The sequence below is a fragment of the Gossypium hirsutum genome, chromosome D02, assembly GCF_007990345.1.
Source record: "Gossypium hirsutum isolate 1008001.06 chromosome D02, Gossypium_hirsutum_v2.1, whole genome shotgun sequence".
Taxonomy (NCBI): Eukaryota; Viridiplantae; Streptophyta; class Magnoliopsida; order Malvales; family Malvaceae; genus Gossypium; species Gossypium hirsutum.
The window spans coordinates 62570427-62585010 of NC_053438.1; the positions used below are offsets into that span (position 1 = coordinate 62570427).

Below are 14584 nucleotides of genomic sequence, written 5' to 3' on the forward strand. Positions count from 1 at the left end.
AGATTTCTCATTATGTAGGAGGGATAAATCCTATCTTGATCAACCATATCCCACTACATGAATTGTGGTATATCCAACATCAGTTTTTATAGTACAACCTATTACGGTAGACGTTTGATTGTATCAAAATATACGACTCACGATGTTGGAACAATGATGATCTCAAGTCTGAGGATCATATACATAGTTATCACTATGAGTAATATTTTGACTATTACATAATAATCCAATAAACATACTCATAGCGGGTCAGTCCAATATGTTATTCTCTAACACATACTCATGTATTGATTTTGACATCCCTATGTCAATAACAACTTTTTGTCATCAATCAACTACAGATTAGTCTCAATGCATTATTGTTGTCCAAGCCCACAATAATACTTGATTAAGGACCTTTTAAGAATAATCATATTTTCTTATGACTTTATTACAATTCAGTTTATTTATATACACAAAAAAGGAAACTGAAATAATAATGGCAATGCCTTATATTAATAAACAAGGTAAAATAAGTATGTAATTATAATCATCTCGTGATTGGTCTTTGGGCATACTATAACAATAACCGTAGGGATCTTCATTCATATAGGATTCACCAAGGACTATCTTTAAAACAAGAATTTGGTAGCGACTACCATTTAAGAATGAGTTCACAAGTAAGAATCCACATATATGAATATGTGATTATGATTCTGCATATAAAGGATTGCAAGTATGTGTTTGCCAAGCTCGAGTCCGTGTTTTTAAGATTTTAAGTGTAAATTCGCAGGTAAAAATTCTCTATATGTGAATCTCCATTCGTGAGTTTTCTGAAATCAATCCATCGTACGTTAGTCTGTAATGAAATAATTGCTAAGGTAATACGCACATGTCTTGTTGACAAAAGAGGTAATAATCCATCTTGTAAGAAACCAGAGTAAATGGTTAAGCGAAACCATTCCACATTGTAGCCTATAGCACGAGTAATAGAATTAGAGGATTGTGGAAATGCTGAAATGGTACAAATTTTCAAGTCGAGCCAATGCAAGAGAGGATAAAAGTATGACAGGAAGATAGGTGAACTATACTTATGCAAATGATGTCAGATAGGAGATCAAACCCATGAAGTTCTAACTTATAGTTTCATAAACGGTATGAAATAATAGTAACTCACTTAGTTCCAAGTATAATGTTTTATATGTGAGCTAAAAAGGGATAAAGCCAGAATTCGATCAAGCTTAGGCGAACTTATGTTTTTAACTGTAACATGCATATAGTAGGACAACCTAAAAGTTGAGCCTCAAGGTCAGAATTTTCTTTTTGTAACTAAGTATGAATCATAGTATTTTATTTACAACGAAGAGAAATCGATTCAAAATATTAAAACTGTTATTGTTAATTTTCCATAAGTCTGCCTATTAAGATTTTTTATCTAGAAGTTTATAATTGTATTTTTTTATTAGCAGTTCAACTAAGTAAGCATGACAATATGCGAACTAAGTTAAGTATGGTTAATAAAGGCATATTTGGTAGTTTTAGTCACGTTAGTTTTACAACTTAGTTGTACATTGTTTAGTTTGTCTCGGTGTTGATGTGACATTTTATATCCAGACCTAGGAGTGAGCAAAACTCGATTCGATTCGAAAAAATCGAAAAAAATTTGAATTTCGAGTTAAAGAATCGAGTTATTCGAGTTAATCGAGTTATTCGAATGAACTCGAATTTTTTTTCGAATTTCGAGTTCAATCGAGTTGAGTTTTCGAATTCGAATAATTCGAATATCAAACTATAATAGTTTACATTTTTACCCCAAACTCCCAAACCATTTTACTTTTCCTTCAAAACTTTTACTCCTTCCCACTTTCCCTCCAAAACTTTTACTCCCCTCCCAACCCCCCAATCTACCCAAAATCCATTTCCCACCAAAATTTTACTCTCCCATTTACTTTTTCTCAAAATTTTACTCCCCAAAACCCTCAAAACCTTTTATTTTCCCCCAAAATTTTTCCTCCCTCTCACTTTTTCCCTAAAACTTTTATTCCCTTCCCATCCCACCTCCCATCTATCCCAAACCCTCTCCCCTCTAATTTTTTTTAATATTTTCCCTCCAAAATTTTACTCCCCTATTTACTTTCCCTCAAACTTTTATTCCCCAAAACTTTTTATTTTTCCTCTAAACTTTTACTTCTCACCCTTTACTCTCAAATAAAAAATCAAAATTATCCCCAAAAAAATCACTAAACATAAATAGTAATAATTTTATTTGTATCTACTATTTATATTATTAAATTAAATTTCACATTTTATATTATTTATATTATTGAATCGTTTAGTCATATTGAATATTTATATTAAAATTGAATTATTAATTATGTCATAAAATATTCGTGTTAAAATTTTATATTGGTATCAATTTCACATTTTATTTTTAAAATAACTTTTATTAAAAAATCATATTTTTACATTTAATATATTTTTTAATTCCAAAATACATAGTGACAAGAATCTGAAGATAATTGAAACAACTAAGCAAGCAAAGAAGCTAACCAGTATATAAAAAATTAATAAATAAATTATGAGGTGATGAAAGTTAATAAAATTTTGATTAAGGTGGACAAATTTTATTACGATGGGTGACAATGGTTAAAAGGACCCAAAATTATTTTTTAAAATTTAACTCGAACAAATATATTCGATTCGATTCGATTCGAATTCCATCTCACTCGACTCGATTCGAGAAAACTTCAAATAAAGTTAGGATGATAAAGTGAGATTCGAAAACTCGATTAACTCGAAAATTTTCGATTCGATTCGATTCGATCAAATGCTCACCCCTATCCAGACCTATCGATCGGGTCGAGTATAGGGTGTTATAAATTATCAATAAATTACTTGATTTTACTATTAAACAAGCTAAAATTATGTGAAAATGGATAACAGATAACATGATATCTCGTGGCAGATCAGTTGTTCTCAAATGCGATTTTATTATATCTTTTATTCCGTCAACCATCGTTTTTCGAATAATGTGATATTTTCGATCAATGTGTTTTTCCTGTTTATGATTTCTTGCTTCCTTGGTATTAGCTATAGTCGCACTTTTATTGCAATATAATGTAATAGTTTTTTCCATGCCTGATTTTCTAGCTGATAAAGTCATTTTCCACTTCTTTCCTAATCTGAATCTATCAAAAAAATTAACCCCAACACTTTTTTGGGACAAATGCTTCTGAAAACATAGTGTACTAAACTCATAAAGTGGAAATACTACTCTCTTCTTCTTGTTTTTGATTTTAAACCAACACCCACAAGTAGGGCTGTAAATGAACTAAGCTTGAACGAACAAACCTCTGTTCATGTTCGTTTGTTTATTTTTAAGCTTGTTCGCATTCAGTTTGTGTTCGTTAAGAATTTTAATTTTTTGTTCATGTTCGTTTGTTTAATGTTCACGAACATGTTTATTTAACGTAATCAAACATGTTCACAAACATTAAACGAACATGTTCATGAACATATAATTGAACATGTTCACGAACAATGTTAATAAATAATAAACAAACAAACAAACAATAAATATATACATACACACACATATTGTTTAGATATAAAATAATCAAATATAAATATTAATAATTATATTATAAATGAAAAAAATACAAACCAAGATAATTTTATTAATATATACTAATGGAATTTTTATAAGAAAATATCATTAATAAATAAACGAGTCAATAAACAAACTTACAAACAAGCTTTTAAATGAAATTGTTCGTGAACATAAATGAACCGAACACACCTCTGTTCTTGTTCGTTCGTTTATTAAACGAACATAAAATTTTTGTTCATACTCGTTTATTTAACTTAATAAACGAACATAAATGAACGTTATACGAACAATTCATCAAATGTTCTGTTCATTTACACCTTTACACACAAGGATTTCCTTGTAATATCTATCAAAGTTTTGCTAACACCAGCATCTAATCATGCAACCCTAAATGAGGGAAATCCATGCATAGTAATGGAGATGAGTGCGAATAAATCTGCCTCAGAAGTTAAAAACCACTTTCAAGAGGGGAGTTGCTCGCATCTCATACATATTTTGGTATTTGTTGCAAAATTTTGTGTAGCTTAGATTTTTGGGTATTGCGTTAGAGGTTTTTGAATTCATTCCTGATTTTGTTATCCCATATAAATTTGTGAAAGCTCTAACAACATATCATCATCTCAAACGGGTATCAAATACCCTAAACCAAAGAGCAAAACTACTCACGTATAATAAAATCTCTGCCAAATACAAAATGGTTTCTAATGGATACCAAAATACTAACCAAATGCCAAAATTCTTTTCGTTTACACAATTGTTCTAATGCATACCAACATATACTATTATCTATACTGGTTACCAATATCTCTAACCAGATACTAAAATTTCTAACTAAAACTTGACTTTCTAACTGATAAAGTCATCTCCTCTTCTTCCCTCACCTGAATCGGCCAAAAAAATTAATCTCGACCCTTTTTTTTAGGGGCAAACACTTACGAAAATATAATGTGTACTAAACTCAAAAAGTTTCAATACTACTCTCTTCTCTTCTTTTTTTTTTCGATTCTACACCAACACCCATAAGAATTCTTTGCAATATCAATCAAAATATTGCTAACACCAATATCTTACCATGCAACCCTAACAATGAGAATCCAATCATAGAAATGAAGATGAGTACGAATATATCTGCCTCAAAAGTCAAAAACTATTTTCAATAGGGGATTTGCTCGCATCTCATGCATATTTTGGTATTCGTTATAATATTGTGTATCCCTTAAATGTTTAGGTATTGCGTTAGGGATTCTTGAATCTGTTACAAATTTTGTTATTCCATATAAATTTGTGAAATGTATAACATAATATCATCATCTCTAACAGGTACCAAATACTCTATACAAAATAACAAAAGTTCTCATGTATAAGAAAAACTCGGACCGAATGTCAAAATGATTTCGTGGGATATCAAACTGCTAACCAAATGCCAAATCTCCTTTTATTTACAGAATTATTCTAATGCATACCAAAATCTCCAATATAATTTCAAAATTTCTAACCGATACATATTTTAGTATTCATTACAAAATTTTGTATCCCTTAAATTTTTGAGTATTCATTACGATTTTTGAATTGGTTTATATATACCAATTTTCTATTCGTTTTTCAAATTTTTTAACATTGTAATCGATTATTAATTGTGATTTTTGTTAGACATTTCCATATAACAATACAAATTTTGTTACGGATTTAAAAACATATTAATTTCTATTTAATTTATTTAAAACCTTATAAAATATTTAAATCCCAATTTTTAAAATAAATTTAATTTCTATTTATTTGTCAATTTTTAGAATTATATATAAATTTTCATATTTTCAATATATTTTTATAATTATATTTAAATATACCAATTAAAATTCCAAATAAACGGCTACCTTGATACAAAATTATTTAAAATGTTTTTAAATTGTAATTTTAAAAATGTTTTAAAAATATTTTTGAATAATACTTTAAATAATACATTATATCTTATTTTTAATATACACATAAAATTCTAGGGTTTTTACATCAATAATATAAAATAAATAAATAAATACTAAAATAGGATAAGAGGATTGATATTCACGAAACTAGACAAAGACAACGGTAAATAACTGGTGCCACCTGACCAATCGGTGGCACTGCTTTTCTCTTTAAAAAAATTAATTTTTTTAGGTGCAGCCTATTTAACGACGGCACCCCTATTTAAAACTCAAAATACGAGTTTTTTTAACAGTATATGCATAAAAATAAAAATTATTTTTTTTATTGATGCCGCCGATGTGTCAGACAATACTATATTATTTTTAATAAAATATTATTTTAAGCTAAAAAAATAACACTGATATAATAAAATTTATCAGATATTAAAACCTGGGCTCATAACTGACAGGTCACATTCGCGACAGGCCGTGAGGCGGTTTTAAGGCTTAAATGCATTATTAAAATTATATTTGGTTCCTTTGTGTTTAAAAAATATATATTATATAAATATTATATTTATTATTATAAAAGGGGTTGGCTTGGTCCCCAACCCCCACACATCTAAGGTAAAAGAAAAAAAAGAGTTTGAAGCTGCTGCTAAGGTCCCCCTCTCTCCACCGAAGGTAAGGTTTGTTTTAATTTTTTTTTAAGTATAATTAGTTATTTTAATAATAGTTTTGTATTATTAAAGCATGTGATTTTGTTAAAAAGTTAGTACTTACTTATTATCTTTTTTTTTAAGTATAATTAGTTATATTAGTAGTCGTTTAGTATTAAGGTATGATATTTGTGTTAAAACGTTAGTACTAATTATTTTGTATCTTTGATTTTTTTATATTACAAACACTTGGATGATCCCTCCCTCCTCCCCATAGTTTTAGGTGTCCCAAAAAACAAGTATGTATTTTTTTTCCTAATAGTATAATTATTAATAATAGTTTAGAATTGTGTTTAAAAATTTATTTTTTTCTATAATAATATGTTAAATTTGAAAAAAAAATTAGAATTGCGTTAGGTTATATATTTGTAATAGTATTTTATATTTTTTATTTGTTAGTACTATTAGTTTTGTATTGGTTGTAAGAGTGTACTATATTTCACATTTTTATTCGTTGATATTATCTTTTAAGGTAAAAGTAATTGTGTTAGTTTATATATTTGTAATAGTATTATATATTGTGTTAAGTCGAATATTAAAGAAAATTTTAATTATTTTTATAGATATCGATATGAGTTCTTTAATTACTGCTGAAGATCACACGGTTAGGACAGTCAATTTATCGATAAGAGAATGTTCAAATGTTGTACGTATTTTTTTAGCATAGTTGCACATAATTTTTTATTTAATTGTGAGATATTAACCAATTTTATAATATGACTAGGGTCCGTACCGCGTGTTGAGGTCACATAGCCATGGGCCGAGCTACTGGCCAGACGCACAAATTATGCCTACTTAGATGCCACGAGATTTGGACCAACGGCATTAATTCATGTGTTTGAGCTGAGGGGCAACTTAATATCGGCACTAGTTGAGCGGTGGCGCCTAGAGACGCACACATTTCATTTACTATGTGGGGAATGCACCATCACATTAGAGGATGTCGCAATGCAATTAGAGCTCTTTGTAGAGGGTGATACGGCAACCGATTCAAGTGGCATAGCAAATCATGCGACTCTTTGCTATGACTTGCTTGGACACTCTTCCAATGATAGTACTGATAAATTTACGGGTTTAAAATTTTCGTGGCTAAAGGCAAATTTTGAAGCATTATTGGATTATGCGATCGAGATAGAGAAGATACAGGTTGCTCGGGCCTATATACTACAGCTTATACGGGGGTTACTTATGCCAGATTTCAATAATAATAGAGTTCACTTGATGTACTTGCCCTTACTTAGTAACTTGCAAGGTGCCCGTACACATAGTTGGGGGTTTGGCAGTACTAGTTATGTTATATCATGAGCTTTGTCAGACGAAAAAGCACAGAACAATCGATATATGTGGTTGCCTAATACTGCTACAATCTTGGGCGGTATATACAGGATGTCATTTCTGGCACAGTGGGTCACCAAGTATATGTGTTCCCGCTTGTGAATAGGTAAAAAAAAACTTGGATTAATATTTTTTTCATGAAAATATTTTCTAACGAGTTTGGTTTATATTTTTAGCTGGTATACTTGTTCGAACATCCGGAAGTTAGAAACACTCATTGTATACCGATAGATGATTGAGGCATACGCCGGGGATGGGGTAATTTAATTTCAAATCCTTCAATTATATTAATGTTATGTAATTAGTTTATTTATTAAATTACGATGTAATTATTGTTTTAATCATGTGTTTAATTGTTTAGTTCGTGTGAATGCCATATATCATGCTAGATGTTGTTTTCGTTATTCCTCTGTTGGCTAGAGCACATGCAATCGTGTCTTGTGTTAACGCACCCATTATCAATTTTCAAATGGTAGAGTGGTATGCCAGGGATCGGGTGCTTCGTCAATTTAGGTGTTGCCCACATATTATGGACATTTCTATATAATTGACAAAAGAAGTCCACAGAATTGACAAGAAAGGGAAACATACAAAGAATTGGGTATTAGATCATCAACCATATATTGTGTTATGGAACACCCGGTTGGAGAGAAAACCTTAGTTGGAATCATGTTTCCTTGATTTCACTCCCTCAAGGGACTACCAATAGTGGTATATGCAAAATGGGTTGCCCTACTTATCTGGTGGTCGATTGATGTTAGTCCCTTCACATATGGAATGATAAGATCCCCTACAAAGCTGTCCTCATCAGTAATCTCCTCCACTACCCGAGCCCTAGCTCGATCTGACACCTTCATTGTCATACACACACTCGACTGACAGTTCCTATCACCCAGAGATAGGCAGTTGGCCCCAATCCAAGCCAACACCTTCATTGTCATACACACATACTCAATCAGTAGTTCATATCACCTAGAGATGAGGGGTTGCAATTTTTCCCTAAAGTAATCAAGTTATGCAATAGACCCGAAGGAGGGGCAATTGCAGTTCTTATCAGCAGTTGAGCTCACCAACGACGTTTGACATGTTTAACACATCCCCACCCCATTACTACACCCCTCTCGAGCAATTGTATGTGACCAATGATTTTGCAAGTTTGTTTAGTACACCCCGGGGATCTCTTATGGATGATGACACTATAGTTTCAAGTGAGATTGATATTGACCGTCGAAAGCACCCGCAACATGAAAGAAGGCCACCACAGGATACACCCTACTGACAACCCCGTCAAACCATAAATTTTGATGGTTTTAGTTCAAATAATTTCGTTTATTGTAATGTTTTGTTTATTTAAATTTTGACTTATTTTATTCCAAGCTAAACTTTGTCTTGTGTTAATGAAATGTTTGAAACTAGTTCATGCAAATATATGTGCCCATCAAGTTCTTTCAAATATTTTACAATTTCATGAAAATAATTGAAATTGATATAAGAATGAAAATTCAATAAAAAAATAGGCACATAATACAAATATATGTAAATAATTGAAGTTGATACAAGAATGAAAATTCAAAACATAATTTACATTCTATCTGGCCGATATGACTCTTTCGAGTGATAGTTTCGATGCGGGCATTTGCTTCGATTAGGATCCGTTGATCTGCACACACCAAAATGTTTAGTGTCGATCATTTCCCTTATGTTCATATGTCATTTCTTATCCGAGTGACATGCGGGTGACATGGAACCAACTCAAAGTCGAGGGGGAACTTTCCACTTTGACACATCCCAATTGTTGGGAACTCGTTTCCCCAAATACATAATGTGTATTCCAGTATGTATACTTCATCAATATATTGTTCGACATTAATAGAGGCACCAACGCATGCTACAACAATGTGCGCACTCGGGTAATGAAGTGTTTCATAATGTCAAAAATATAATTGAACGTTCATGGTTCTTGCTTTTCGGCTGTTGATTGTTATTGCCTTCCTAACCGCCTTGACGTGCACGAACCCCACATTCATTTGATTTACTTGTCTAAGCCCCATTCTCGGCATTAGTGTGGCTATCTAGTAGAAAGTAGCTGAGAATACAGATGGAATTGGGAGATATCGTGTACGCCTCAATACCGCGTTAACAGCCTCTGCCAAATTGGTGGTCATATGACTATATCTCGAACCATTATCGAAACTTTGAGCCAATTGCCAAGGCTCCATACTCCCAAATCACTCTTGTAATATAGTAGTCGTTTGACTATGCATATCAGCTTCGAAGTCAGCCCATCTCTGTCTAAACCGATGTGGCTCCTGTTGGAAAAAGGGGTTTAGAAAATGAAATGAAAAATAAATTTAGGGAAAAAATAGAGTTTTTAATTTTTTTCCAAAACATGACCTTGGTTGTAATATCTAAAGTAATAAACACTTAATCAAAATTGTACATTTTCGATTCGTCTAGGATGAGCGCTTCGACCGAATAGTCTTCTCCATTATCCTCGAGCTCACGTCTGTCAAGTGTGGGCTCGCTTTGAATTAAAAAAATTTCATAAAAATTATCAGTGAGGTAATTTTGTAATTTCTCTAAACTTTTGGGTCAAATTGTAAATCAGAAAAATATCTCTAAAAATTTTCTATAATAATCTTTTTAGAGAATTTTCTCTCTATAACTTTCTCTTGAATTCAAGTATGTGAAAAATAATGACCGAAGACTCTCTTTATATAGGGAGAGTTTGGAGAGTTCAACTATAATTAAACTTAATCTCTTTAATATTAAATTAATATTTATCTTAATATTTATCAAGATAATATTAGATTAAATTTAATATTAAATCTTATTAAAACAATAGAATAATTATTTACAAGATAAACATTAAATTAAATTAAATATTAAGATAATTACTTTAATATTAAATTAATAAAATATTATTAAGATAAGTATTAAATTTAATTTAATATTAAATTGTTAAAATAATATTATTTTTGGAATAATTAATCTGAAATCAAATTCTCTAGTAGAGTCTCAATAGGAGTGTAACTCTTCCACTGCTCAACCACCAATGATCAACTGCTACTGGCCACTAGAACATCGCCGTTGCCGTCGCAGCCACCGGCACCGTCGTGTCCGGTGGTGCAGGTGTAACACCCTTACGGCACCTTGAGCCGGTTCGATCTAGGTCAATGACGACCTGATTGGTCCGATCTAGCCACCGGTTGGACCGTCAGCCCGGTTTCACAAATCGGGTCCAGTTCAACCAGTTTTTGGGTCTTGGTTTTAGTTTTGGGCTCTCGGACCCAATTTACGATCTCAGGTCCAATTTTCAAGTTCAATTACTCATTGGGCCAATGATCTGACTTGAAAATTAACTTTCAAAAATATCATATTAATTTTAATTGATTTGATTAATTTATTTTACTTAATCAAAATTAATTTTTCCAAAAATCACTTAGATTTTTTTTAATTAATTTTTAAGAAAATTCTTTAATCAAATTCTCTAGTTGAACAATTCTCACTACCATCTAATTTTATTCCACATCAAATAAATTGACTCAATTAAATTATTCCCAAAGTTGTAGAATTTTCTTCTAATTCAAATGCAGTCCGATCGAGTTTTAGTTGAGCTAGCGGAGGGACCAATCAAACATATACAATTAGGCTCTAGTGATTGCAATTATGTCCAGAAGCATCATTCTAATAATTCATAATTACTTAATCATGGAGTCAGTCCACTAGAAGTACCATGATTGAAAACTATTTATTGTATACTCTTTATGAAAGCAATTCATCCAACTGTTTTGTCCAATGACCTCGTCATGTGTGTGTTACCGTCATATGATATCATTGATTCTTTTGAGTTAAATCCGTTCACTCAATACAATTTTATTTTATCTCATTGTCACCATTGTGTCTTTTTAATGATTAATATGATCATTGTCAACAAATGACTGTAATAAAGTGCTCGTTCGAAAACAAGCAACCCGTGACCACATTCCATATTTATCAATCCACACAATGTCAATAAGAGGATATCATTAACTCTTTAATTGAGCTATTAATTCCACTATTGCTAGTAAAGCCATGCCATACACAAGCCATGTACCTATCGGCTATGGGTTTAATCATCTTTAGAGCATAAGTCTCCACTTATATCAAAGCACATGAGTTGCATACGTATGGTCTGTGACTAACTCAATATTTAGGTAAATCACACCATGAACGTCACAAGTGAATTAATTTGCAAACAGATTTAGAATTAATTCATCTTGAGTCCAGTCCAATATATCATTCTACCAATTAATACATCTATGTCTCTACTCATGGAGTCAATTGCTCCGATAGTCAAAACTAGCTATCTCCCCAATTGGAATTGTAGACAACATAATAATCCTTCTCAGTATTTGAATCAAATGCTCACTTTAATTCTTTTACAGGATTACGGACTCATTTAGATTATTTATTGAAGTAAGTTGTCTTTCTCGCAATGTAAATGTTATTTACAATGCCACTTATCTTTGGTTTGAACTTTAGACAATCAATGAGCTAATATTTGTTTGTCACAATTTCGCTATGCATCCAAAATATAAAAGACATAAATACAAAAAACATAATAGTGAAATATGAAATTAACTTTATTTATTTATTCACCGTTCAAATAAATAGAAAACAATTACATGTTTACTACAATATGGGCACATTTTCCAACAACTCTACCTCATACCCTGAACCGTTACAACATGTTACGTGTTGTTTGGAAAACTCTAAATATATGGAAAAAAAATTAGACAGATAATTACCCATTTTCACAACTTGTCCTTGCCAATCCGCATTTTTTAATTCCTTATGAAAGTTCACCGCAATGTGCTTGATGCAGTAGATGGATCTCTACAGAGAGTGACAACATATCTTCGTAAGTTCTCCACGAAAAATTCTCACAACTCTGAGTTCTCTCCTTTGAGAATGACAAAACCTATTGGTAGAATGTTCTGATTCCCTTCTTGTGCAACCATAATGATGAGGATCTGCGTATATTTTCTGTACAGCCAGGTCTCATCTACTTGCACAAGCGGCTTATAGTGGGGAAAGACCTGAATGCATAGACCAAATGTCCAAAACATACGGTGAAAAGTTCTTTTCCCCAGATGTAGTTGGTTGCCCTGGTCATGATAAGGCAACATCTGTAACTCAACGACAGTCCCTAGAATGTACTCTCGCATTGCGACAATCCACCCTTAGAGTTCATTGTATGACACATCCCAATTTCTATACAACTGATCCATGGTCATCTGTTTAGTTAATCATGACTTCCGATATGAAACTCAATAATGGAACCGTTCTTGCATTTCAAAAATCAGCACTGATACAACAATGGTGGGGTCATCTTTAACCATTTCCAATATTTAGTTGTATATGATTCTTGAATCAAACTTTTGGTGGTCCTAAATCATATAAGCAGAAGTGTATGTATAAGGCCCAACATATTTCCATATCTCCTACTGTTGGGACCTTTCGCTAAATACAGCTCGTACCTGCCACTTGCACCCTCCTATCAACTTTCAACACTCACCAACATAGAACGTTGATTTAGAGTCAGCCACTCTGTAGTCGACAGACACCTTCAAACCATAGCGCTTGATGGTATCAACACACTCGTTTTTGTTCGCGAATCTTTGACCCACGAATAACTCTTCTAATTCGTGATCTTCTAACATCAGATTAGCATGTATGATGTCCAAGTACTCGGGGAACTCGGAAGCATGCGCTACATCGAGATCGACATTGACATATGGGCCCCAAGATCATTAAGTATGATGATGTTACGACTCAGTTTTCCTGCCGAAGGGGCATAATCATTTCCATTACCTGGTCCTTCGTCGTCGATATCGTCTAGGAGATCGTCTAAATTAGGTTCACTAAAATCTTCACCTTTGTGATCAAAACAATCAAGCGCATTGGTTTCAATAACGACTAGATGTTTCTGTAATCACCATCATACTGATCTAAACATCCAACATTGAGATTGATGTCAAATCCGTGCACAAACGACCTGAGAACATTTGTACACGGGTCTTCAACTCTATATTGCTGACTTAACTGTGTTACATTTTCAACGGGCTTCACATTTGCTAACTCAACAAATAACTGAATTGGTTTAGTGTTCAACGTCCCTAGCAAGCAATACAATGCGATCATTGTCTCGACGTCGTCATCGTCTATAAGTTTCATCTCGGTAAATGTGATAGGATTTGACGAAACTGGAAATTTGCAAAATAGTTCCATCATCCTCTTTTCGCAACACCTGGAAATTTTTTCAGTGACCTTCTCTTTCATATCACCGACAGACACATTCCTATCGAATCTCATTCCGATTTTTTATGAGGTTCAAGAATACAACCAACGGTTGTTTCTAAAATAACACCATCGAAATATTGCTACAAAAAAGTTGATTCTCCATTTGTTTTAAAATGTAAAAATAGAACAAAAAAACTTAATAAAATAACAATAAAAAGTAAACATACACAATTATTTAAACCAAAACAAACAAAATAAATTGTAATATAAAAAAATTAAAATGACAAAACAACTAGTATTAACCTTTTAAAATACGGTAAAGAAACTTAACTGCAATTTTCGGATGGGGGAGGGGAGGGGCTTCAAAACTTTTTTTCTCACTTCAACTCAAGAATTGATGTGTAGGGGTTAGGGGACCAAACCAACCCCTTTTATAATAATATAATAATAAAAGGTTTTTTTAAAGCTGAAAAAAAAGTGATGTAATAAATTTATCGGGTATTGGAACTCGAGCCTGTGATCTATGATCGGTCACATGCCCGGGTTCCAATACTCGATAAATTTTATTATATCAGTATTTTTTTCAGCTTAAAATATATATATTATTAAAAATAATAGGATGCCGTCTAACACATCTGTAGCACCAATAAAAAAATATTTTTTTCTTTTTTATGCGTATGCTATTTTTAAAAAAACTCGTAATTTAGGTTTTAAATACGGGTGCCACCAATTGGTCAGGCTGCACTCAAAAAAAT

At 32.1% G+C, this 14584-nt stretch overlaps 1 long non-coding RNA gene across 1 annotated transcript; it reads left to right on the forward strand.

Annotated features, from left to right (window-relative positions):
• The first annotated feature begins 6065 nt into the window (after window positions 1-6065).
• On the forward strand, window positions 6066-8970 carry LOC107908250 (uncharacterized). The gene is made up of 2 exons (XR_001686939.2): window positions 6066-6174; window positions 6934-8970. It is a non-coding gene; the product is annotated as an uncharacterized lncRNA (long non-coding RNA).
• The last annotated feature ends 5614 nt before the right edge of the window (window positions 8971-14584 follow it).